The sequence below is a fragment of the Balaenoptera acutorostrata genome, chromosome 3 (genome assembly GCF_949987535.1).
Source record: "Balaenoptera acutorostrata chromosome 3, mBalAcu1.1, whole genome shotgun sequence".
NCBI classification, from domain to species: Eukaryota; Metazoa; Chordata; class Mammalia; order Artiodactyla; family Balaenopteridae; genus Balaenoptera; species Balaenoptera acutorostrata.
The window spans coordinates 1,485,406-1,510,784 of NC_080066.1; the positions used below are offsets into that span (position 1 = coordinate 1,485,406).

At 49.8% G+C, this 25,379-nt stretch overlaps 1 protein-coding gene across 1 annotated transcript in view; it reads left to right on the forward strand.

The window, feature by feature from the left end:
- The window catches only part of LOC103010024 (uncharacterized), a 126,544-nt gene that overhangs the window by 13,835 nt on the left and 87,330 nt on the right, over positions 1 to 25,379 (forward strand). Inside the window, exon 3 of the mRNA XM_057542029.1 lies at positions 15,384 to 15,463. The gene's annotated coding sequence lies outside the window, so the exon portion shown is untranslated. The remainder of the gene's footprint in view (positions 1 to 15,383; positions 15,464 to 25,379) is intronic.

Below are 25,379 nucleotides of genomic sequence, written 5' to 3' on the forward strand. Positions count from 1 at the left end.
GCCGGTGACCTTTCTCCTGCACAAATCACTTGAGCTTGGGACAAAGCACCCCTTGTATTTATATCTTGTATATATTTCATATTATATAAGGACAGCTGGGTTTTGAACTTCTCCCTCCAATTTGTGGATGGTCCCATAGCAGCAGCAGTGGGGTTGGGGCCTGTGATATCACCGAAATATGTGTCCAGATCCTTGGCTTCCTGTGGAATCTCATTTCCGTGGAGAATCATGTGTTTCCTCTCCGTATCTTCACACCTGAAAATTCTCCAAATTTTCAACTTTCATGGAAATGTTCTCTTATCCAATGAACAACTTTTCATGCTGGCTGGACCACTTATTAAAGCAGTTCCCTGAAGCACCTTTTCTTATATAATAGAAAGGAAACACGGGACTGCTTTACGTTCCAGATCTGAGTTAACTTCAGAGGTTTCTATCTGACTCTTTATCTAAAAGTCCTTGTTTAAGACCCTGACTCTCTTAGGTATTCACTTATACTCTAATTATCAGATAACTCTATAAAAACTAGCTAATTTGGCCACTTTTCCTCTTTTAATTAGGACAGTTTTATTTGTTTTTATCCCACAGCTCAGGGCTTTGCCAATCTCTGTAAAATACGTTGTGACATCCGAGATTTGGTTGTTTTTTTAGAGTCCTAGAATTGGAGAGCTGGGCGTTCCCTCAGCTGTCACTGAATCCACGTAAAGACGCTGAGGGGTTGAGTGAGTGTCGTAATGATGGGCTGGAACTCAGCTCAGCTCGTCTCAGTCAAGTTCACTGGCGCTCCATGTGCTGATGGAGACTGGGATTTCTGAGCCAGAACTTGGTGAACAGTTGGCAGGCAAGGAGATCCAAGTTCTTGGGCCAGTGGCTAGGGTTTTTTGGGGGAAGGTGTGGGTGAAGGGACTGGGAGAGTTTGTGGGGATTATAACGCACTGCAAACGCTAAGCAAGAGTAAGGTGCTCCTGTCGGGTTTTTGTAGCTGGTGGCTTGAGCGTGTCTAGAGCAGGGTTGACGGGGTCTGGATCTCCTGGGCTTTCTCACTCCTCACACCCTTGGGAATCAGGGATTATGAGGCTCTTCTGCCCAAGGCAACCCAGCAGGGATGCCAGGAACCCCAACGGACTTCTGTGGGGCACGAGGTGGGGAAGGTGTTTCTCCCAGCGGGGCAGGGGTTCAAGGAAATGCTTGTCCCCCCTTTATTGAACGTCGTGGCTCTGTGGGACGAGAGGCCTTTCCAGCTGTAGTGCTCTGAGCTGGACACCTTCCCAGCCTTTCTGACCAATGGAGGGAGGTGGCATCCTTGTGACTGTGAGTTTCACATCTTCATGGACATTTCTGGCAAATAAATCCCCTTGACGGGACCTGCATTGATGACCACGCTCTGAGATGCCTTCTAGGGCAGGTTAGTGGCGTGGGGTTCAGGGCGGAGCCCCGACAGGTGAGGGCCTGGGGGTGAACAGGAAAACGCAATCAGGGCTCCTCTGGGGCATGGAGTTCTCCTCCTGGACTTGCCCTTTCTTTGCCCCGTGTTCTTCCTCTTCTTTCTCTTTGCCAAAACGTTAGAAAGGGTGGTGTCTTCAGGGCCCTTCTTGCGCTCCCCTCCTCCGTTCCACCTGTACTTGTTGACGCCCTTGATGCACGATTACATCACTGGCTTCCAGGCAGCCCGGCTGGCGCGACAGGCCGAGGTCGGCCGTTCTAAGAGCACGTGCCCGCTACGTGGCCACAGCGACCCTGACTAGAGGCTGCCAGGCAGATCCCGGCGGTTCGCCAGCTGACAGAGGTGGAGTGGGCCACGGGGCGTTGGGCCGGCAGGCACTTGTGCTCCTGCCGGTGGGGAGTCTAGAAGGCAAGGGGTGCTGAGGAAAGGCGGCGAGGAAGTAGGACGCAAGCCGAGGGGCCCGGCGCTACTGCAGTGCCTCACTTTAGCTTTGCTCCAGCAGCCTTGGGACCCTTCCTGGGCGTGGGTCTAAGAAGCGTCACGACTAGGCAGCGCTCTGCTTCCAGCTCTTCCTGCTGAGTGCAGGAGGAAGTGCAACACCATGTATACACAGTCTAATAACTTGTGTCTGATCTGTGCTGGGAGTCACGCATATGAGCATTTCTACTCAACATTGACAGTATTATAACTGCACGAAAGACGCGTTTTCCTCCAGAATGACTACAAAAGGAAACTATTAATGGCACGACTTTGATATGGCATCCTCAGTGTTCTTTCCTAGGATTAGTATTTATTCTCCAGGCTATAATTATCTCCGTTGCTCTTGGGCAGGGAAAGAGGCATTTCCCTAAGCACATAGCAATGTCTGAAGGTACAAATGTGGGCTAAAGTTCAGTGTTTCTTTAATTAATGTTAAACCAATAGTCAGATTGTGCAAAGCATCGCCTTTGAGACTGCTCTGGATTCTTCACTACTGAGTCTGTTTCCTGTGGCTCTTTGGCCCCAAAACCCTCTTTTATTTTTCAATTTCTCTTTCCCATTGAGCCCTAATGTGCAGGAAATAGTGTATCCTGTATTGACCAGTTATGGCTTTTGAGGTAAAATTTAAAAGTGGAACATGGCTTCTCTGAGACTCTAGAAAATTCAGTGTATTGATTTGCCTTTACTGTGTGGTGAAAAGGCTTTGATATATTTACCTTTTTAATCTTCAAATCTTGACCCCAAATAAAAGTGACAAGAAAAATGAGCTTTGAAAGGATAGTTTTGGTTCTGTAACCACATGGCCAGGGCGTTTTCCATCCACTTCTGGGCTGTGTGGGGATCAAGGTCTGATGGGAACAGATGTCTTCTGAGTCTCGTGATGACCCTGGGGTTGAGAGCAGGGCCCTGGTGAGGAGACAGACGGGGCTGCTCAGTCCTGGGTGTGGTTTGTGGGAGCACAAGGAAGGAGAGCCATTCAGCTCTCCCGTTTCCTCCTACCAAGTCCCACGGGGTCTGAAATGCTGAAATTTGAGACGAAATCTTCTAGGCTAAGCACCTCTCCCCCCTGGGTCCTTACCAAAAGGGGGAAAATCCAGATCTTGTCACTAACACCTTGGTGTGAATTTATTTCTTATCCTTAGTAGCTGGAGACGTCATGGAAAGCATTAACGAGTTTGTCAGTGAGTCTAAAGCAGCCCCCCTGGTTTTGCAAATCAAGTCTTACTGGATCTCAGCCATGCCTGTTAGTTAACATAGCACCGTGGCTGCTACTGCTTCACAAGAGCAGGGTTGAGTAGTTTCCAGAGAGGCTGCGTGACTCCCAAAGCCTAAAATATTCATCAGCTGACCGTTTACAGAGACCTAGGCGGACCTTTGGTCCAAAGTTGTGATGTCTAATACAGTAGCCACTACTCACATGTGACAATGCAAATGCAAATTTCTGAAAAACCAAATATAATTAAAAATCCAGTTCCCCATTGGCACTAGCCACCTGTGGCTATTAAGGCCACCATGTTGACAGTGCAGATAGACTATTTCCATCCCTGTAGAAAGTTCTTTTGAAACATATATTAATTGATAATTTATATATTAACATATATTAATCCATTCACAACCCAAACATATAAAGTTCTTTGATCTCTATCACTTTTTGTAATCATCTCAGGGAATGATTGTTAAACTCACTGCCTGTCTCTGGGAAGTATAGTACTCCCTGTTCTATGAATAATCCTCCATACATAATTCCCCACAGTATATCCATGATCTAATTTATTAAAGTGACTGTTTTCTTCTCACATTTGAATCTAAAAGCTATAGGCATGCTAACAGTTTCCACACATTTCATGACCCTGGATTCACAGTTCCTTGCTGGCCTCTTGGTAGGAGACACAGGCTCCCTGGACTGCAGAGTTGGAAGGAAGGTCACTCCACACCACAGCCTGAGAACCCTTGTCTGCAGCCACAAGATGAGGGCAGCAATCTCTTCCAAAGATGCTGAAGGCATCGCTGGGGCTCTGAGAGAGCTGCTTCCCTGAGGAAGGATTTTGGAAGCTAGGGGAATCATTGCCCTTGGTCTTGGTAAAGGTTTGGCTTTCTGCAAGATGCTATGTGATATCTTAAGAACTGGTAAAGAGGTAGGGGGGACCTGGGGAATGCTCTTCTGATCTGATCTGAGAATCATTTCTATTTCAGGGCAAAAGGCTAAGTTGTTCAAAGAGATCCAACCGTGTGGTAGCTTAAAAGACAAAATGTTTCTTTCTTTCATATGACAGTCCAAGGTGAATATTCCAGATGCAGGCTGCTCAGTTCCACAGTTATTTAAGGATATAGGTTCCTTCCAAGTCTTTGCTCTGTCCTCCCTGGAAGAACTATCATCTGCATGGTTGAAGCTGGTTATAGCCATGTCCAAGTGTACACTTGGGAGAAAGGGGACAAGTATGGAGGGGGGATACCTGTCCCCGGCAGCGTGACTCGGCTCTGCTCAGGGGCCACTGGACTGGATCATGACACCTAACCGAAGGGTGGCTGGAAATGAAGTCTGGACTCGTGCACGGGAAGAATTTGGGTTTTGGTAGACTGCTGGCACTCTCCACTAAACTTTCCTCTGCTCAGTTCTTGATATTTTCTTCCTTTCAAACATCAAGATTCCACCAAGAAAATGTGTTGATTGTACCTCTCCTTCTCTTCCCTATTTACCTCCCTCTCTACCTTCCCCCGCACCAAAAGAAAGAAAGAGAATTAGTTTTTTCAGCCTTTTTACTTTTGTTTCAAACATGTCAAATCTCCAAAACACATACACTGGGTTGAAAATACATTACATTTCCATGACCCTTTTCTATGTAAATGGGAGCTGTTGAGCGTTTTCCTGGAGCAGGCATGGTGCGGGAAGCCAAGCCCTCTCATCATATCTTCAACAGCCGGAAACAGAGATACAACCAGAATGTTCCTAGAGCCAATCAGCTGTGTGCCGGCCCCACAGATCCTCATTACTCTGTCCTCTTCATTCCACTAGAGCAGCTCCAAGTCCTGACAGCCAGTGGGGGTCATTGACATGGAAATGCTCAACCCCAAGTGCCCCAGCTTCCCCCAAACAATTGCTGGATTGTTCCGGGGACCTGCCGATGCAACAGCGCTCCCGCTGAGAAGTTTGCCCTGTGATTAGCAAGCGGCAGCTGTCAAGCCCATCAAATGGTTTTATGTGATTTAGTGAACGAGACAAAGCAGTTTCTTCTCCTTCTCTGGCGGGGAAGACAGTGGGTTTTTGAGTGGAACTGACACTTCTGTAAAGGAAACTAAGCGAATTTGGCTTCCGTTTCACACTCGTGCTTTCCAGACTGATATCGAATCCATGAGGCTCATCTCTCGAGCCTGGTCCCCTGGAACTTGGCTGATGGGGCGGCGAGGTCTTGATGGAGCTCAGGGAGGCGAATAAAGGCAGCCCCATCTGCTCTGCACCTGAACAACCCTTAATAACCTCTGGGAATTCTCAAAACGGAGACAGTTCTGCACTCCCTCAACATGGAAAGGAAGTTCAGCATGTGATAGTTTGAACCTTGGCATTGATTTTTTTGTAGTTGAGGAAATTTACAATGAAGTAGGATGAGACCAGAGTTACTCAGAGCTAGAGGAACACCATTCCCTGTAGACCTGTGATTAAAGTAAACAGGAATTTCTTCTTATCTTTTATGTGCGTTGAATGAAAACATACAGTTGTAGAGAGACATTGTGAGTGGTGGGAAGGGGAGCAGAGGGGGAGGAAGCCTCGGCAGCCTCGCCTGTAAATTGGGAACATTCATTCAATAACGTTCAGAATCTTATCCAACTCCAAATCTATATGGGCAGATGGATGGCATCCTTTACCAAATATTGTAATAATGTAATGTTCTTAAACATTACAAAATCTCTGTCTCTTTATATACTTTTATTAATATTTATACATTGATACATATTCACATGAGATATGATGAAACTTTATGCACACTGACGCATTAGCTATTTTCCCCGGATACTCGTACCCGTTAGAAATACATACGAGTCCAAAATGTGATTCTCATGCTCCTGATTTGAATGAGAATGGAAATACATAGTTACTTGGCATTTTAGCTATCTCAAGATTGATATATTGTTCTTAATATCATCATACTTAAAACCATGAAGAAGCTTATAGCACTATGAATGATATATCTAAAAAAGCAGAAATTCTATTGATACTTTCTGTATTCTGATGATGGGAAATCTTTTAAAATGGAAACATTCTCATTTGCAGTAACTCTCACTGTAGATTTAATTCTTAAAAGGCCTTCAGCCAATTGTGTCATTATAGAATTGGGGAAAAATATACAGTGCATAATTGTACATTGCTTATTTTATTTTCCAAACCATGCCATCCCTTGGTGGACTTTTAATTGTAACCAGGTAACGAAATTAAAATGCTGGCATCAAGAGCACGTGGTCACCTGTGAAATGAATAGAATACGAATATGTATTTGGGAATTTTGTTCGATTTCAGATTATCCAATAGCACAAAAGAGCAGCTGCTACATGGCCTCTGAGATAATATAGTGAAGGAAAACAAGCTATTTAACTTAGAGGATGATGCAATTTGCAGGTTAAAGGAATTAATTTTTATTTTTCAATTACTGTACATTTTATAATCTAGACCATTAAGAGTCTTAATGCCAGAGATGAGACAAGTTAATGAAGATAGTTAGGAAATAAGCCCTTCTATTGTTTCTTTGCCTTTATTTTTCCCCATTGTATTCACAGCTTACATCACTGCACATAGAATTCAATAAATATTTGTTCCATGCATGAATGAATGAATAAGTGAGCTTCAGAGGAAGTTCCTACAATGTCTTTGTGAGCCTCAGAGTTACATAAAGCTCTCCGAGACCAAAAAAGATGAAGCACTTCTAATCTGTCCGGGACTAAGATAGATGTTTTATTTATTTTTATTGTCATCTGAGCATAGCCCACGGTTGCTTTCAGTCACGGAGGAATTTCAGCTTCACCTACTTGGACTTCGTAGAGGTGGTCAGCAGGATTGACCTGGAACCTGGGTTTCAATCCTCTTTCTCTCTGAGCTGCAGAGCTTATTATGTTTATTGTGACTGAACAACATTTGTTTGTCAATTATTTTCAAATGTATGCTGAACGCCCTCCTGGGCTGGGCACAGTGCTAAGTTCTAGAGACTCAGAAATGAATGATTTCTGCACTTCTACGGAGGAGCCCTAAGTTTGTCAGGGGAAAGAAACATGTAAAGAGAGCCAGTGGTGAGCAGAAAATTTGGAACCTGGATCTGGCCTTTTCTAACCAGGTGGCCGTCGCTGAGTGCTGGTTCAGTTTCTTCACGTGGGTATCTTCAGTACGTGGGTATCTTCAGTACGTGGGTATCTTCAGTACCTGGGTATCTTCAGTACGTGGGTATCTTCAGTACGTGGGTATCTTCAGTACCTGGGTATCTTCAGTACGTGGGTATCTTCAGTACCTGGGTATCTTCAGTACCTGGGTATCTTCAGTACCTGGGTATTGCTGGCATACCTGGGTATTGCTGGTAAATGGCACATTTGAACTCTGACCTCTTGGAGTCCTGTGTTCGCTGTGTCCTTGCTATTGGGTGGGGCTGTTTCAGGTGGGCTGAGGTGGGAGGTGTCTTTTACCACAAGTTTGGGTCCCCTCGCGGTGCAGTCTGGCCCCCAGGGCCACCTGTGTCCCAAGGATTCCAGGCTGTCTGTTCATTGATTGCTACTTCTTGTTGTTTACACTCTCTTTCTCATCTCGCTGTGAAAATAGAGCATGATCTTGGTACTACTTCCATAACCTTCTGTACCTGACGCAAATTTACAGCTCATTGAAAGTTTCCAAGATTCTTTTTTTTTTTTTTTTTTTTACTTGATTTTATTTATTTATTTATTTATTTTTGGCTGTGTTGGGTCTTCGGTTCGTGCGAGGGCTTTCTCCAGTTGCGGCAAGCGGGGGCCACTCTTCATCGCGGTGCGGGGACCGCTCTTCATCGCGGTGCGCGGGCCTTTCTCTATCGCGGCCCCTCCCGTCGCGGGGCACAGGCTCCAGACGCGCAGGCTCAGCAATTGTGGCTCACGGGCCCAGCTGCTCCGTGGCATGTGGGATCTTCCCAGACCAGGGCTCGAACCCGTGTCCCCTGCATTAGCAGGCAGATTCTCAACCACTGCGCCACCAGGGAAGCCCCCAAGATTCTTTTCTATAGTTGCTGGAAACAAAATGAGGGCTTCTGTGCACATGTTTGTGTTTAAAATTTGGGTGTGAGACGAGGCTTCCTTTTTGGTTCTTGGCTTGGTCTTTCCCTACAGGTTCAATTTTTTTTAAAAATTTATTTTTTATGGCTGTGTTGGGTCTTCGTTTCTGTGCGAGGGCTTTCTCTAGTTGCGGTGAGTGGGGGTCACTCTTCATCGCGGTGCACGGGCCTCTCACTGTCGTGGCCTCTCTTGTTGCGGAGCACAGGCTCCAGACGCGCAGGCTCAGTAGTTGTGGCGCTCGGACTTAGTTGCTCCGCGGCATGTGGGATCTTCCCAGACCAGGGCTCGAACCTGTGTCCCCTGCATTGGCAGGCAGATTCTCAACCACTGCGCCACCAGGGAAGCCCAACAGGTTCAATTTTTTTAAGCCGTAATTTTTTGGGTTAATTTGTGCAAAAGAGAAAACTTCAGCTATAGTTCAGAGAAAAATAAGACATGAAGTGAGCATCCTGGGTGAAGAGGATTATAGGGAGGGTGTGTGTGAGGACTTACGAAGAGGTGGATTGGAAAGCACTAAGAATATTGCCTTTAAGGCATGATGCTGGTAAGTGTGGTAGTTAAAAAAAGACTGCAAATTTCTTGACACGACTCCCTTGAGAGTTGGGGGTCTACGTCCTCTCTGTAGATCTGGGTTGGCCTGTGACTTGCTTGTAACCAGTGGAATGCTGCATGACAGTTTCATGGCTTGGATGGAAAAGACGATCCAACTTTTGCTCTATCGACGGGGACTCACTATCGGGGCCCTGAGGGGCCATGCAGTGAGGAAGCCCACGCCACGGGGGAGAGGGCACACGGGAGTGCTCCGATTGAGGTCCCAGCTGACAGCCAGCATCAACCACCAGACCCGTAAGTGAAGGTGCCTCCAGAAGCTTCCAGTCTCCAGCTGTTGCGTCAGCTCCAGCTGTAGAGTTTTTCCAGTTGAGGTTCTAGGTATTGCTGAGCAGACATAAGCAACTCTCCCTGTACTCTGACCAAATTCCTGACCCACACAATTTGTGAGCGTAAAGAAACAGTTGTTTTGAGCTGTTAAGTTTTGGGGTGATTTGTTAGGCAGCAGTAGTAGCTGGGGCACGGGAATAAGGATGGGGGAGGGAGGGAGGGACAGCGTTACCCTCCCTTTTCCTTTGGCACCACGTGTTCTGCCGCAGATGATTTTGCCCTGAACCAAGACCGGGGCAAAGTAAGAAGGCTGGGCATAAGGATCCAGAAGAGACCTTAGCATCAGTTTCCAGGGAAAAGAGGAGGAGATGGGGAGGACTTTCTCGTGGCCAACAGCTCTAGGCAGCCATTTTCAGGCAACCCAACCTCAATCCGGTATAAACATATCAGTGGGTACTTCTGCAAAAGATCCTTTATCAGAACCAGCGCTTTAGGGATGGGGATTCTCTTTTTGCAAACTCAGAGACATACACCTGTTTCCTGGTCAAGAATTTTCAAAGGGAGCATTTCTGTGTGGGCTGTGGGAAGGGCTGTGCTCCGGAGTGTCTGAGAGCGGAGAGGAAAAGCACAGGTGAGCTAACGGGCAGGACTGCTCTGTCGAGGCCAAGTCGGGTCCGAGGAACCACAGGAGGCAGGGGCCGCCGTCCCGGCCAGGGCAGGGCTCAGCCGCTGAGACTCGGGGGCTCTGTTCCAGAAGCCCCGCCCCGAGGCGCCGCGTGGTCCTCACAAGGCATCCAGATACCCTGCTACAAAAGTAAAGACTCCGAGGGGATCTGCTGCTCACTAGACCCAGCATGAAGTTTTCCCCTAGGGTATAATTTATAGATTAATCTATTTTTGAAAATAAGTAAAAAGATCTCTACTAGGGTAGAAAAGGTTTCCAACTCAGAAGGTTTCTTAAAATGTTCTTATGAATAGACTGTTTTTCTAATTTCTGCCCTAAGTTTGTATATGATATATGATTACACCAGAATGTGAAACCAGCCAAATGAGCCCCAGGAAAGAAATATTGCTCCAAAGTAAATATAGGAACTCGGTTAATACCACATGATCAGATATCTTGCAAATAAGACACACAATTAAAATATCATCGTATATGAGATTGGGAGTTACAGATTGTACGAGATAGTCCCACCAAGCTGAAGTGGAAATATGATACACTTTCTGAGCCTTGAGAAGAATTCTGGGAAAATGAAACTTTGAACCGGTACGGGGAGGCAAGCATGATTATAGAGGAGTATGGCTGAAAAGTAGGGGACACACAGGAACAAAAGCAGATCATAAATCTTTAATGTAGAGCAAATGTTTAGCAAACCATTGTAGCTGCAGGAAGGGATAAAACATCTGGGGACGTGAGGCGATTCTCAAATTTTAGTAAGCACCCGACAGAACAACATTAAAGCATATACATATTTAAAAGAATCTTCTCACAGAAAAGAAATTCAAAGTGAAACAAGGGAATTACTTATGTTAAGCAAAACAGTGAAAAGCCACTAAATGAAAGAATTAAGGATGGGGTGGCATTTAAAAAAACTCATTAGAGTGTGATTTTACCTTGCCACATACATAATTTAAGAGAAAGTTTACTTTAAGTAAAGGGTAGGAAAATGGAAACTACAAACCAAGAGACAATAAAACAAACTAAGAAAAAAACCTTCTTACTGCATAGCTTAAAATAAGTTATCGTTTGGAACTGCAGACATTTTTTATTGTAAAAATTTTTTACATTGTGATATTACTTTATTTTAATGAGGCAGCTCAGACAACTTGGGATATATGTTTAGATAAAGGTTAGGAAGAGACGCAGTGTCTTCAAATAAATAAGAATTATTAGGTACAAAAGAAGATTCAAAGATGTCCCTAGAAAACCAGTCTGACTTTTTTTTTCTTTTTTGCTGGGGGGAAGTCAGTGTAAATACCTTTTATAGGTAATGAACAACTTTGTTCTTTGCTTAATATAGATGGGACCCTGCTCTCCTGACATTGTGTGTTTTTACATTTTTAAGCGTTTTCCTTCTCTCGGGTCTTACAAATGATTGACACGAGTCTGGCAAAGTTGCAGACCCTGGTTTTAAAGGATCAAAGACTGAAACGGAGCTAATTTCCGACAATGATTCTACAGCCTGGAGAGTTAATTAAGTAGGAGAAGATGGCCTATCGCCATTTATTGAACTAATTAAAAATAAAAACAATAAAAAGCATATCTCAGAGCATGATACAAATTATTATTATTCTCTTTTGCCTTGAAAAATATTTAACCTGACTCTTCTCTTTTGAAGGTTAACCAAAGCTCAGTACATTTTGTTAATTGGTTTATTATAACTTTTCCGATCCTGGGATAATTCATATTCAGACTTTCTTATGTAGGCTCACATTCATATCCTTGTGTAACCCATGGTCTCAGATTGGGTTTTCTTACTAAAAAGAAGAGAGTTGGTGTTGGAAGAGAGCTTGAAAGGTTACCTGGTCTTGCCTTCAAACAGCTGTATTCTAAGTCAATAAATGAAGACATGTAGCCTCCAGACTGGGAGGGGGTTGAATTTAGACCATGGGCTGCCAGTGAGGTCATGATGGGGCAGAATCTCATTGCCTAACTTCACAATGCAGAAATCCGGCCTTCGTCTGCTTCAACAGTAATCATGCTGTGGGGAAGAGGGCACGGACCCATGATGCAATTTCCATGAGAATGACAATTACAATAATTGCATTAATCTGGAGAGTGCATTTTTGATGACCTTTGATCATAAGCTCCTTCTCTACAACAGTTCTCCTTTGAGGTCTTACAGGCCTTCTACTCACCTTTTACAGGAATTTTTAGAAAATGCTTGAGTTAGGAGATGCCCCAGCCGACCAGGTCTGTCAAAACCTCCTTATGTTCTATCTCTCGACCTGTTTGAATGGCTTTATTGGTCATGGTGAGTGTACGGCCTATGTAATGAAAGTGTCAGCCTTTGAGTAAAGAGCCCTCTAATTCTGATTCAGTCAAAGTTCCTAAGTGGAACACTTTTTCATGAATATTTTTAGTTCTAATCAAGTACCCCTGGACTCAGAAGTGAGGTTTTCCTAAATATTTGTACAGGAGAGAAAAAACCCTGGGACAGATTTTATCTGGCTCACTGAATACTTTTGAAGTCTTGAGTAAGACTGGACATTTTGTAGGCTTTCCTTTCTGTGTCAGAGAAAGTTTCAACAAGGCAGGCAGCTAGATAAAAGAGAAATCCCGGCCTATTTGGAGATGAAAGTTTTCAAACTAGGGAATGCCAAATTCATCAGAGAATATCGCCTCAAAGGAAATGTTTGCTTTATTTTGAAAACTCATTGTTAAAAAGCTCATTGTGTCATTAGGCTAGACGTGTGATTATTGAGAAGCAACTAAAAATAATAAGGGGACACTTCATCAAAGGCATCCTTTTACTATAAATATAAAATCACTTAATGCTAGGTGATTTTTTTGTATGAAATTGTGAGATGTATATATCTGGGATATGTATCGAAGACAATCTGTACCCATCAGTATGTCTAACCAGGAAAGCTCCCATGCAACTATGGCCTGGAGAAAAGTTGAGGGTTTTGTTTGTTTGTTTGTTTGTTTTTAATTTTTGGAAACACGGAGAATATTTTACATGGGAACTTCAGAAGAAAGACCTGTTCTGCTCTGTTTTTGGCCAGGTTGGTCCTGTCCTTTGATAAATGGCAAAGTCACCTCATTAACCAACCCTGAGCAGGTCCAGCCACTGACCCTGCTTGGGCTCCGCTCTGGGCAGGAAGCAGCTTTCCCCGAGGCCAGATCTCATTTTCAAGACTGAACCCTGTTGAGATATTGAGGCACTAAATCAATAGCTGATATTCAGTCAGCCCTGGAAAGAAGGCAGTTATCAACAGGAGCTCAGGTGAAGGCGGGTGACAGCAGATGCAACTGTGGTTATTTTCCAAAGGGCCAGTGGCCTCTGAAGTATGATGGTGCTTCTCTGACACACTCCAGATCTTCCTCCTCAAGTCTAGTTTTGTGTCAAGCTGGGCCTGTCCTCAGAATATGGTGAACAATTTTGTTCTTGAAACAAGAAAATGTGAAAATATTCACGTGTGTAGTCAAAATGCATATTAAGCCAAAAATCGTTGCCTACATTAAGAGGGAAAAAAACTCAGCTCAGGAAGACATGACTATCATGTACCACTGAGCAATGGAACATCTCTGACCAGTCATGGCTTTCTTCAAGAAATGTGTTCCCCCTTCTCCCCCTTCCCCATAGCCCACAATGTAAAACGAGGAAGTCAAACATGGACATGGAGTTTTTAAAGCATAGAAAGGATCCTTTGATAAAACATGCAAAGGAAGGCATTGTCCTAATAAGAATAAGGGATTGAAAATGAAAAGACCGTTTCCTCCAAGAAGTCATCCTGGATTTGGCAAGAATAGTATTGGATTTCCCCCTCACCACCACGTGTCTTCCACTTAATGCTGAAAGTTATAACAAAGCCTAAGTAAATATATTATATGGGCCTTGATTTCAAAGCTCTGGGAAGCCCATATCCTAAAATAGCAGAGAGGCAGGAGAATAGAAGCATTTTTAAAAGTCAGATAACGATCAGACCCAACATATCTACATGTGCGATCAAATTTCCCAATGAAAAAGAGGCTAAGGTTTTTTTTTTTTCGCCTGTACAGAAATACTTTTCCGAATGTAACAGAAAAATTTGCAAAAAAGTTGTATGTAAATCAAGTCTTTGTAAATAATTGCAATCACATTTTAAATGTCTTTGCTTTTTAAAAAGAATTCTGATAGCACAGGGAGCTATATTCAGTAACTTTTAATAACCTATAATGGAAAAGAATCTTAAAAAGAATATATATATATACGCACATATATATATGTATATATATGAATCACTGTGCTGTATACCAGAAACTAACACAACGTTGTCAATCAACTATACTTCAATTAAAAAAAAAAAAAAAAAAGGAATTCTGTGATGACTCCTTCCTACAGAGAATAATTACTTTATAATATGGAAGTCTACCTTTAAAATATATAAGTATCGGGGTTTTTATGTTCAAAAGAAGGCTCCTGTGTACCAAAGCTTTACCAAATGGGTAACTGTCTCTCTGACATGTGGTAATTGTTTTCTGTTAGTTCCTTTCGTTTAAGTTAATGCTGGTTTCAGCTTTGGTTACGCTTAACGCACATCTATGCTGTGGAGGTGAGACGGTGGCTGGAGGCTCTGTCTTGAAGGAACTCACAAATCAAAGGACCCGCGGCATTCCGCTTCCGTGCTCTCTTCACGTAGAGGTTTCTATCTGTCTGTGACAGAGTCACACCCCTTTAGGGACCAAAGTTTAATCTAGAAACTATTATGGAAGAAAGATCCACACACATGATTCAATCATCAGAACAAATGTATGCAGATGAATTAATCGCGTTTGGACTGGTAACCCTAGTGCTACGTACTTTGGAGATCAGGATAATTAGTTCAAAAGCTAGTGAATCTCCGATCACCGGGAACCAGAAGACATTTGTGCATATTTCTCAAGCCTCCAATGAAAACTTGCAGCTTGGTAAAGGGCTCTTGGAAACATTTCCTTTAAAAGCCAGTGGACTGTCTTTCCCCAAATGTACTAGGACAAAGGTGGGGAGAACAGAAAGCAGGGCCTTCTCCGCTTTGGAGACTCTGATGCCGGTGCCAGGGATCCAGGACACTGGGGTCTCTGGGATGAAACACACACCCCCCAACTCCCCACCACACACACTGAGCCGCCCAAGTGCGTGAGCCATGGAAGCTCCAGGTCTGGGGCCAAGACCCCAGAGTCCTGACACGGTGGAGTCCATAAGTGGAAGCCATTGTTCTTTTCTCCCTGCAGACTCACAACTGAAGCAGAGGGGAGTTTGTCCTTTAAGGGGTTCTGGGTAGAATGCATTCTGTTCAGTGGAATCTTTAAAAAAAAAAATTCAAGAACCCTGTGGTAGGTATCAGTCATTGGTTTCCAGTTACTCAAGTTTTTACAAGTCTTAAGGATCCTATAAACTTTGAGAGTTGTAGTAAAATATTTATAGAGCAAGTCAAAGAAAAGCATAAAACAGTAGTCTAGGTGAAATTCTGACGTGGCCAAAATTCCTTTCTACCTCTCTTGCTTTTTGATTCGTGAGGGTCTAGGTACCCAGCTTGGTGAAATATCAATTCGTTTCACCCCGTGGGCCTGGACTGGTGTGATTTCCACAGCTGCTCTATTATTTCATTTCTTTTCTTCCAGGTCTTAAGAAATCCAAGAGATGATTTTGATGAGGAAGCGTGGTCCAAACCCACCCCAGTGCCATAGCTGAACTCACTCAGGTCGTTACCCGTCTGCATTTTCCTGGGAAAGGGCTTCGGAGTCACTTCTCCCCTGTGTACGAGAAACCCTAGGGTAGTCATTGGTGTTTCAGATTCTCAGGCAGGTATAAAACAGAGGCCTGACTTGTAAAATCTGCCACCCTATGCCTCCAGATGCTCTTTAGTGAAGCTGTCATCAGGTCCTGGTGCAGCTCCATCTCGAAAAGTCACATTGTGCCTGTGTACCTTTACATTCCCCACCAATACTTACGTCCTTCCCTCCCTGGCTGGGGCCCGGGGCCTTTAATGACGGGGTGCTGTCCATCAGCTGTGGCCCTGCCATTGGGCAGTGGGGACCGGTGTTCAGCAAAGTGACACAGGGTCCCTAAACATACACAGGGTCCCTAAACATGCACAGGGCAGGAAAGTTCTATCGCATATAAATGTGTGCAATATTATTCCAGGAAAAACACATGAATGTTTTGGAAGTCACAAGGGATTTCCTAAATGACTATGGTGCACAGCAGCCAAGAAGTTTTTGCTCAAAGAAAGCCCCAGATCATAACTGAACGTGTGTTTAGGAGGCAAGGAAAGGTCAAGAACCACAGGCAAAAGTCATGTCTTGTTTGGTCCTGCTACCATAACTCTGGGGGTGAAATGAGTTCATGACCCTGTATGCAAAAGCATGATTATATAGTAGTGGGGTGGGTGCCTCAAAGAATATATGTGAATGAATACATCTAAATAAACGTGACCTTCAAATTAGCCATGGTAAAAACTCTAATTACTACGATATGCGTGTGCTTAAACTGTTTTTTTTCTTATGTCTTTTTTGAAATTCTTTACTCAACCCTTCTTATCCCATAGAATGTTTATTTTTTTTATTTAAAACATTTTTTTCTCTGGATTGTGATGTGCACTACTCCTCTGAGCCTCTTGGGGTTTTGCATACATTACCAGTGTAACTATTCCCATTTAACACTGTAATTAGTTATTTTCTGGGTTTGTGCCCAATAAAGGAATGTATCCTGACACAGAGTAAAAATGTAAAAAAAAAAAAGTGTGTGGAGTGGATGGGCTTCTTGCCTAATATTTCAGGGTAAACATTTTGTTTTACCCCAAAGCAGTGTTACCCAAATTGATCACAGAAAAATCTATTTTCAAGTGATTTTTGGTTGATTTTTAAGAATCAATGCACCTTCTTGGTATCAAGATTTATAACCGTTGAGGTGATTTTAAAAGAATGTGCTCTTGGCTCTGAAGGCAATTCCAAAGGAGGAATTTCCAGAATATTTCTGAGCCATGACTGCATTATTGTGTAGTGATGCCCCAGTGGAAAAATATTTTTTAAGGCAGTAGAACCGTTCTTTAAAAGTGACTAAGAGTTACTGGAGGCTGAGAGATCAACTCACTATTGTGGCAAACTTCCTTTGCTTTGGGAAAAATCAGCAGAATTTCAGTTTGTCCAAGAACGTTCATTTGTGTAAAGAAAGTCATCATCCATCTGACTCTAGACGTTGTAGCTGAGATGTGATGTGTTCTATTTAATATAAATCAAGCCTAGTTTTAGGGGGACATTGTCCTTGCAACCTCTTTGAGTATGGATTTAGATCTTAGTGATTGTCTCTGAAACAGGTCTAGGGAGACGTGTGTATCTGTGTGTGTGTGTGTGTGTAGGTGTATGTGCGTGTTTAAACAAACATTTCTTCAAACTTTTCATGTAAGGATATTGCAAAACCCAGAAGGTAGCCTGGCTCTCTCTTCACTTCAAATTGGGGGAAGGACCAGGTTTGGCCCAGTGCCGTCTAGGTTAGAGCCCCAGGCAGGGCGTGATGAAGACCAGTAGATGGAAACGAACCACTGATTATTGGGGCTGGTGTTTGGGGCGTTTGGGGTGTTTGAGGCTGCATGGCAGCTGGTGGTGGTTTGAGGGCCCCTCTTGTAGGAGGGGAGACCCTTTTCCCAGTCATCTCAGGGAGGAAGAAGCAGGTCTGGCCCTGAAGTCGGGGGCTGTGGGCCTAGAGCTGGCTGCAGGGGAAGGGGAGACCCTTTTCCCAGTCATCTCAGGGAGGAAGAAGCAGGTCTGGCCCTGAAGTCGGGGGCTGTGGGCCTAGAGCTGGCTGCAGGGGAAGGGGAGACCCTTTTCCCAGTCATCTCAGGGAGGAAGAAGCAGGTCTGGCCCTGAAGTCGGGGGCTGTGGGCCTAGAGCTGGCTGCAGGGGAAGGGGAGACCCTTTTCCCAGTCATCTCAGGGAGGAAGAAGCAGGTCTGGCCCTGAAGTCGGGGGCTGTGGGCCTAGAGCTGGCTGCAGGGGAAGGGGAGACCCTTTTCCCAGTCATCTCAGGGAGGAAGAAGCAGGTCTGGCCCTGAAGTCGGGGGCTGTGGGCCTAGAGCTGGCTGCAGGGGAAGGGGAGACCCTTTTCCCAGTCATCTCAGGGAGGAAGAAGCAGGTCTGGCCCTGAAGTCGGGGGCTGTGGGCCTAGAGCTGGCTGCAGGGGAAGGGGAGACCCTTTTCCCAGTCATCTCAGGGAGGAAGAAGCAGGTCTGGCCCTGAAGTCGGGGGCTGTGGGCCTAGAGCTGGCTGCAGGGGAAGGGGAGACCCTTTTCCCAGTCATCTCAGGGAGGAAGAAGCAGGTCTGGCCCTGAAGTCGGGGGCTGTGGGCCTAGAGCTGGCTGCAGGGGAAGGGGAGACCCTTTTCCCAGTCATCTCAGGGAGGAAGAAGCAGGTCTGGCCCTGAAGTCGGGGGCTGTGGGCCTAGAGCTGGCTGCAGGGGAAGGGGAGACCCTTTTCCCAGTCATCTCAGGGAGGAAGAAGCAGGTCTGGCCCTGAAGTCGGGGGCTGTGGGCCTAGAGCTGGCTGCAGGGGAAGGGGAGACCCTTTTCCCAGTCATCTCAGGGAGGAAGAAGCAGGTCTGGCCCTGAAGTCGGGGGCTGTGGGCCTAGAGCTGGCTGCAGGGGAAGGGGAGACCCTTTTCCCAGTCATCTCAGGGAGGAAGAAGCAGGTCTGGCCCTGAAGTCGGGGGCTGTGGGCCTAGAGCTGGCTGCAGGGGAAGGGGAGACCCTTTTCCCAGTCATCTCAGGGAGGAAGAAGCAGGTCTGGCCCTGAAGTCGGGGGCTGTGGGCCTAGAGCTGGCTGCAGGGGAAGGGGAGACCCTTTTCCCAGTCATCTCAGGGAGGAAGAAGCAGGTCTGGCCCTGAAGTCGGGGGCTGTGGGCCTAGAGCTGGCTGCAGGGGAAGGGGAGACCCTTTTCCCAGTCATCTCAGGGAGGAAGAAGCAGGTCTGGCCCTGAAGTCGGGGGCTGTGGGCCTAGAGCTGGCTGCAGGGGAAGGGGAGACCCTTTTCCCAGTCATCTCAGGGAGGAAGAAGCAGGTCTGGCCCTGAAGTCGGGGGCTGTGGGCCTAGAGCTGGCTGCAGGGGAAGGGGAGACCCTTTTCCCAGTCATCTCAGGGAGGAAGAAGCAGGTCTGGCCCTGAAGTCGGGGGCTGTGGGCCTAGAGCTGGCTGCAGGGGAAGGGGAGACCCTTTTCCCAGTCATCTCAGGGAGGAAGAAGCAGGTCTGGCCCTGAAGTCGGGGGCTGTGGGCCTAGAGCTGGCTGCAGGGGAAGGGGAGACCCTTTTCCCAGTCATCTCAGGGAGGAAGAAGCAGGTCTGGCCCTGAAGTCGGGGGCTGTGGGCCTAGAGCTGGCTGCAGGGGAAGGGGAGACCCTTTTCCCAGTCATCTCAGGGAGGAAGAAGCAGGTCTGGCCCTGAAGTCGGGGGCTGTGGGCCTAGAGCTGGCTGCAGGGGAAGGGGAGACCCTTTTCCCAGTCATCTCAGGGAGGAAGAAGCAGGTCTGGCCCTGAAGTCGGGGGCTGTGGGCCTAGAGCTGGCTGCAGGGGAAGGGGAGACCCTTTTCCCAGTCATCTCAGGGAGGAAGAAGCAGGTCTGGCCCTGAAGTCGGGGGCTGTGGGCCTAGAGCTGGCTGCAGGGGAAGGGGAGACCCTTTTCCCAGTCATCTCAGGGAGGAAGAAGCAGGTCTGGCCCTGAAGTCGGGGGCTGTGGGCCTAGAGCTGGCTGCAGGGGAAGGGGAGACCCTTTTCCCAGTCATCTCAGGGAGGAAGAAGCAGGTCTGGCCCTGAAGTCGGGGGCTGTGGGCCTAGAGCTGGCTGCAGGGGAAGGGGAGACCCTTTTCCCAGTCATCTCAGGGAGGAAGAAGCAGGTCTGGCCCTGAAGTCGGGGGCTGTGGGCCTAGAGCTGGCTGCAGGGGAAGGGGAGACCCTTTTCCCAGTCATCTCAGGGAGGAAGAAGCAGGTCTGGCCCTGAAGTCGGGGGCTGTGGGCCTAGAGCTGGCTGCAGGGGAAGGGGAGACCCTTTTCCCAGTCATCTCAGGGAGGAAGAAGCAGGTCTGGCCCTGAAGTCGGGGGCTGTGGGCCTAGAGCTGGCTGCAGGGGAAGGGGAGACCCTTTTCCCAGTCATCTCAGGGAGGAAGAAGCAGGTCTGGCCCTGAAGTCGGGGGCTGTGGGCCTAGAGCTGGCTGCAGGGGAAGGGGAGACCCTTTTCCCAGTCATCTCAGGGAGGAAGAAGCAGGTCTGGCCCTGAAGTCGGGGGCTGTGGGCCTAGAGCTGGCTGCAGGGGAAGGGGAGACCCTTTTCCCAGTCATCTCAGGGAGGAAGAAGCAGGTCTGGCCCTGAAGTCGGGGGCTGTGGGCCTAGAGCTGGCTGCAGGGGAAGGGGAGACCCTTTTCCCAGTCATCTCAGGGAGGAAGAAGCAGGTCTGGCCCTGAAGTCGGGGGCTGTGGGCCTAGAGCTGGCTGCAGGGGAAGGGGAGACCCTTTTCCCAGTCATCTCAGGGAGGAAGAAGCAGGTCTGGCCCTGAAGTCGGGGGCTGTGGGCCTAGAGCTGGCTGCAGGGGAAGGGGAGACCCTTTTCCCAGTCATCTCAGGGAGGAAGAAGCAGGTCTGGCCCTGAAGTCGGGGGCTGTGGGCCTAGAGCTGGCTGCAGGGGAAGGGGAGACCCTTTTCCCAGTCATCTCAGGGAGGAAGAAGCAGGTCTGGCCCTGAAGTCGGGGGCTGTGGGCCTAGAGCTGGCTGCAGGGGAAGGGGAGACCCTTTTCCCAGTCATCTCAGGGAGGAAGAAGCAGGTCTGGCCCTGAAGTCGGGGGCTGTGGGCCTAGAGCTGGCTGCAGGGGAAGGGGAGACCCTTTTCCCAGTCATCTCAGGGAGGAAGAAGCAGGTCTGGCCCTGAAGTCGGGGGCTGTGGGCCTAGAGCTGGCTGCAGGGGAAGGGGAGACCCTTTTCCCAGTCATCTCAGGGAGGAAGAAGCAGGTCTGGCCCTGAAGTCGGGGGCTGTGGGCCTAGAGCTGGCTGCAGGGGAAGGGGAGACCCTTTTCCCAGTCATCTCAGGGAGGAAGAAGCAGGTCTGGCCCTGAAGTCGGGGGCTGTGGGCCTAGAGCTGGCTGCAGGGGAAGGGGAGACCCTTTTCCCAGTCATCTCAGGGAGGAAGAAGCAGGTCTGGCCCTGAAGTCGGGGGCTGTGGGCCTAGAGCTGGCTGCAGGGGAAGGGGAGACCCTTTTCCCAGTCATCTCAGGGAGGAAGAAGCAGGTCTGGCCCTGAAGTCGGGGGCTGTGGGCCTAGAGCTGGCTGCAGGGGAAGGGGAGACCCTTTTCCCAGTCATCTCAGGGAGGAAGAAGCAGGTCTGGCCCTGAAGTCGGGGGCTGTGGGCCTAGAGCTGGCTGCAGGGGAAGGGGAGACCCTTTTCCCAGTCATCTCAGGGAGGAAGAAGCAGGTCTGGCCCTGAAGTCGGGGGCTGTGGGCCTAGAGCTGGCTGCAGGGGAAGGGGAGACCCTTTTCCCAGTCATCTCAGGGAGGAAGAAGCAGGTCTGGCCCTGAAGTCGGGGGCTGTGGGCCTAGAGCTGGCTGCAGGGGAAGGGGAGACCCTTTTCCCAGTCATCTCAGGGAGGAAGAAGCAGGTCTGGCCCTGAAGTCGGGGGCTGTGGGCCTAGAGCTGGCTGCAGGGGAAGGGGAGACCCTTTTCCCAGTCATCTCAGGGAGGAAGAAGCAGGTCTGGCCCTGAAGTCGGGGGCTGTGGGCCTAGAGCTGGCTGCAGGGGAAGGGGAGACCCTTTTCCCAGTCATCTCAGGGAGGAAGAAGCAGGTCTGGCCCTGAAGTCGGGGGCTGTGGGCCTAGAGCTGGCTGCAGGGGAAGGGGAGACCCTTTTCCCAGTCATCTCAGGGAGGAAGAAGCAGGTCTGGCCCTGAAGTCGGGGGCTGTGGGCCTAGAGCTGGCTGCAGGGGAAGGGGAGACCCTTTTCCCAGTCATCTCAGGGAGGAAGAAGCAGGTCTGGCCCTGAAGTCGGGGGCTGTGGGCCTAGAGCTGGCTGCAGGGGAAGGGGAGACCCTTTTCCCAGTCATCTCAGGGAGGAAGAAGCAGGTCTGGCCCTGAAGTCGGGGGCTGTGGGCCTAGAGCTGGCTGCAGGGGAAGGGGAGACCCTTTTCCCAGTCATCTCAGGGAGGAAGAAGCAGGTCTGGCCCTGAAGTCGGGGGCTGTGGGCCTAGAGCTGGCTGCAGGGGAAGGGGAGACCCTTTTCCCAGTCATCTCAGGGAGGAAGAAGCAGGTCTGGCCCTGAAGTCGGGGGCTGTGGGCCTAGAGCTGGCTGCAGGGGAAGGGGAGACCCTTTTCCCAGTCATCTCAGGGAGGAAGAAGCAGGTCTGGCCCTGAAGTCGGGGGCTGTGGGCCTAGAGCTGGCTGCAGGGGAAGGGGAGACCCTTTTCCCAGTCATCTCAGGGAGGAAGAAGCAGGTCTGGCCCTGAAGTCGGGGGCTGTGGGCCTAGAGCTGGCTGCAGGGGAAGGGGAGACCCTTTTCCCAGTCATCTCAGGGAGGAAGAAGCAGGTCTGGCCCTGAAGTCGGGGGCTGTGGGCCTAGAGCTGGCTGCAGGGGAAGGGGAGACCCTTTTCCCAGTCATCTCAGGGAGGAAGAAGCAGGTCTGGCCCTGAAGTCGGGGGCTGTGGGCCTAGAGCTGGCTGCAGGGGAAGGGGAGACCCTTTTCCCAGTCATCTCAGGGAGGAAGAAGCAGGTCTGGCCCTGAAGTCGGGGGCTGTGGGCCTAGAGCTGGCTGCAGGGGAAGGGGAGACCCTTTTCCCAGTCATCTCAGGGAGGAAGAAGCAGGTCTGGCCCTGAAGTCGGGGGCTGTGGGCCTAGAGCTGGCTGCAGGGGAAGGGGAGACCCTTTTCCCAGTCATCTCAGGGAGGAAGAAGCAGGTCTGGCCCTGAAGTCGGGGGCTGTGGGCCTAGAGCTGGCTGCAGGGGAAGGGGAGACCCTTTTCCCAGTCATCTCAGGGAGGAAGAAGCAGGTCTGGCCCTGAAGTCGGGGGCTGTGGGCCTAGAGCTGGCTGCAGGGGAAGGGGAGACCCTTTTCCCAGTCATCTCAGGGAGGAAGAAGCAGGTCTGGCCCTGAAGTCGGGGGCTGTGGGCCTAGAGCTGGCTGCAGGGGAAGGGGAGACCCTTTTCCCAGTCATCTCAGGGAGGAAGAAGCAGGTCTGGCCCTGAAGTCGGGGGCTGTGGGCCTAGAGCTGGCTGCAGGGGAAGGGGAGACCCTTTTCCCAGTCATCTCAGGGAGGAAGAAGCAGGTCTGGCCCTGAAGTCGGGGGCTGTGGGCCTAGAGCTGGCTGCAGGGGAAGGGGAGACCCTTTTCCCAGTCATCTCAGGGAGGAAGAAGCAGGTCTGGCCCTGAAGTCGGGGGCTGTGGGCCTAGAGCTGGCTGCAGGGGAAGGGGAGACCCTTTTCCCAGTCATCTCAGGGAGGAAGAAGCAGGTCTGGCCCTGAAGTCGGGGGCTGTGGGCCTAGAGCTGGCTGCAGGGGAAGGGGAGACCCTTTTCCCAGTCATCTCAGGGAGGAAGAAGCAGGTCTGGCCCTGAAGTCGGGGGCTGTGGGCCTAGAGCTGGCTGCAGGGGAAGGGGAGACCCTTTTCCCAGTCATCTCAGGGAGGAAGAAGCAGGTCTGGCCCTGAAGTCGGGGGCTGTGGGCCTAGAGCTGGCTGCAGGGGAAGGGGAGACCCTTTTCCCAGTCATCTCAGGGAGGAAGAAGCAGGTCTGGCCCTGAAGTCGGGGGCTGTGGGCCTAGAGCTGGCTGCAGGGGAAGGGGAGACCCTTTTCCCAGTCATCTCAGGGAGGAAGAAGCAGGTCTGGCCCTGAAGTCGGGGGCTGTGGGCCTAGAGCTGGCTGCAGGGGAAGGGGAGACCCTTTTCCCAGTCATCTCAGGGAGGAAGAAGCAGGTCTGGCCCTGAAGTCGGGGGCTGTGGGCCTAGAGCTGGCTGCAGGGGAAGGGGAGACCCTTTTCCCAGTCATCTCAGGGAGGAAGAAGCAGGTCTGGCCCTGAAGTCGGGGGCTGTGGGCCTAGAGCTGGCTGCAGGGGAAGGGGAGACCCTTTTCCCAGTCATCTCAGGGAGGAAGAAGCAGGTCTGGCCCTGAAGTCGGGGGCTGTGGGCCTAGAGCTGGCTGCAGGGGAAGGGGAGACCCTTTTCCCAGTCATCTCAGGGAGGAAGAAGCAGGTCTGGCCCTGAAGTCGGGGGCTGTGGGCCTAGAGCTGGCTGCAGGGGAAGGGGAGACCCTTTTCCCAGTCATCTCAGGGAGGAAGAAGCAGGTCTGGCCCTGAAGTCGGGGGCTGTGGGCCTAGAGCTGGCTGCAGGGGAAGGGGAGACCCTTTTCCCAGTCATCTCAGGGAGGAAGAAGCAGGTCTGGCCCTGAAGTCGGGGGCTGTGGGCCTAGAGCTGGCTGCAGGGGAAGGGGAGACCCTTTTCCCAGTCATCTCAGGGAGGAAGAAGCAGGTCTGGCCCTGAAGTCGGGGGCTGTGGGCCTAGAGCTGGCTGCAGGGGAAGGGGAGACCCTTTTCCCAGTCATCTCAGGGAGGAAGAAGCAGGTCTGGCCCTGAAGTCGGGGGCTGTGGGCCTAGAGCTGGCTGCAGGGGAAGGGGAGACCCTTTTCCCAGTCATCTCAGGGAGGAAGAAGCAGGTCTGGCCCTGAAGTCGGGGGCTGTGGGCCTAGAGCTGGCTGCAGGGGAAGGGGAGACCCTTTTCCCAGTCATCTCAGGGAGGAAGAAGCAGGTCTGGCCCTGAAGTCGGGGGCTGTGGGCCTAGAGCTGGCTGCAGGGGAAGGGGAGACCCTTTTCCCAGTCATCTCAGGGAGGAAGAAGCAGGTCTGGCCCTGAAGTCGGGGGCTGTGGGCCTAGAGCTGGCTGCAGGGGAAGGGGAGACCCTTTTCCCAGTCATCTCAGGGAGGAAGAAGCAGGTCTGGCCCTGAAGTCGGGGGCTGTGGGCCTAGAGCTGGCTGCAGGGGAAGGGGAGACCCTTTTCCCAGTCATCTCAGGGAGGAAGAAGCAGGTCTGGCCCTGAAGTCGGGGGCTGTGGGCCTAGAGCTGGCTGCAGGGGAAGGGGAGACCCTTTTCCCAGTCATCTCAGGGAGGAAGAAGCAGGTCTGGCCCTGAAGTCGGGGGCTGTGGGCCTAGAGCTGGCTGCAGGGGAAGGGGAGACCCTTTTCCCAGTCATCTCAGGGAGGAAGAAGCAGGTCTGGCCCTGAAGTCGGGGGCTGTGGGCCTAGAGCTGGCTGCAGGGGAAGGGGAGACCCTTTTCCCAGTCATCTCAGGGAGGAAGAAGCAGGTCTGGCCCTGAAGTCGGGGGCTGTGGGCCTAGAGCTGGCTGCAGGGGAAGGGGAGACCCTTTTCCCAGTCATCTCAGGGAGGAAGAAGCAGGTCTGGCCCTGAAGTCGGGGGCTGTGGGCCTAGAGCTGGCTGCAGGGGCGGGAGGGAGCCTGCAGACAAGTTGACAGGAGGCTGAGCTGGCTCGGTCACGTTCAAGTTAGCCAGGAGTGATGGACGAGGCCTGAGGTTGGCTTTTGGAGCTGTGAACCTCCAAAAGCATCTACTAGAGCATCTACTTTAATAGGCATGTGTTTCTCTAAGTTGCGTCAAC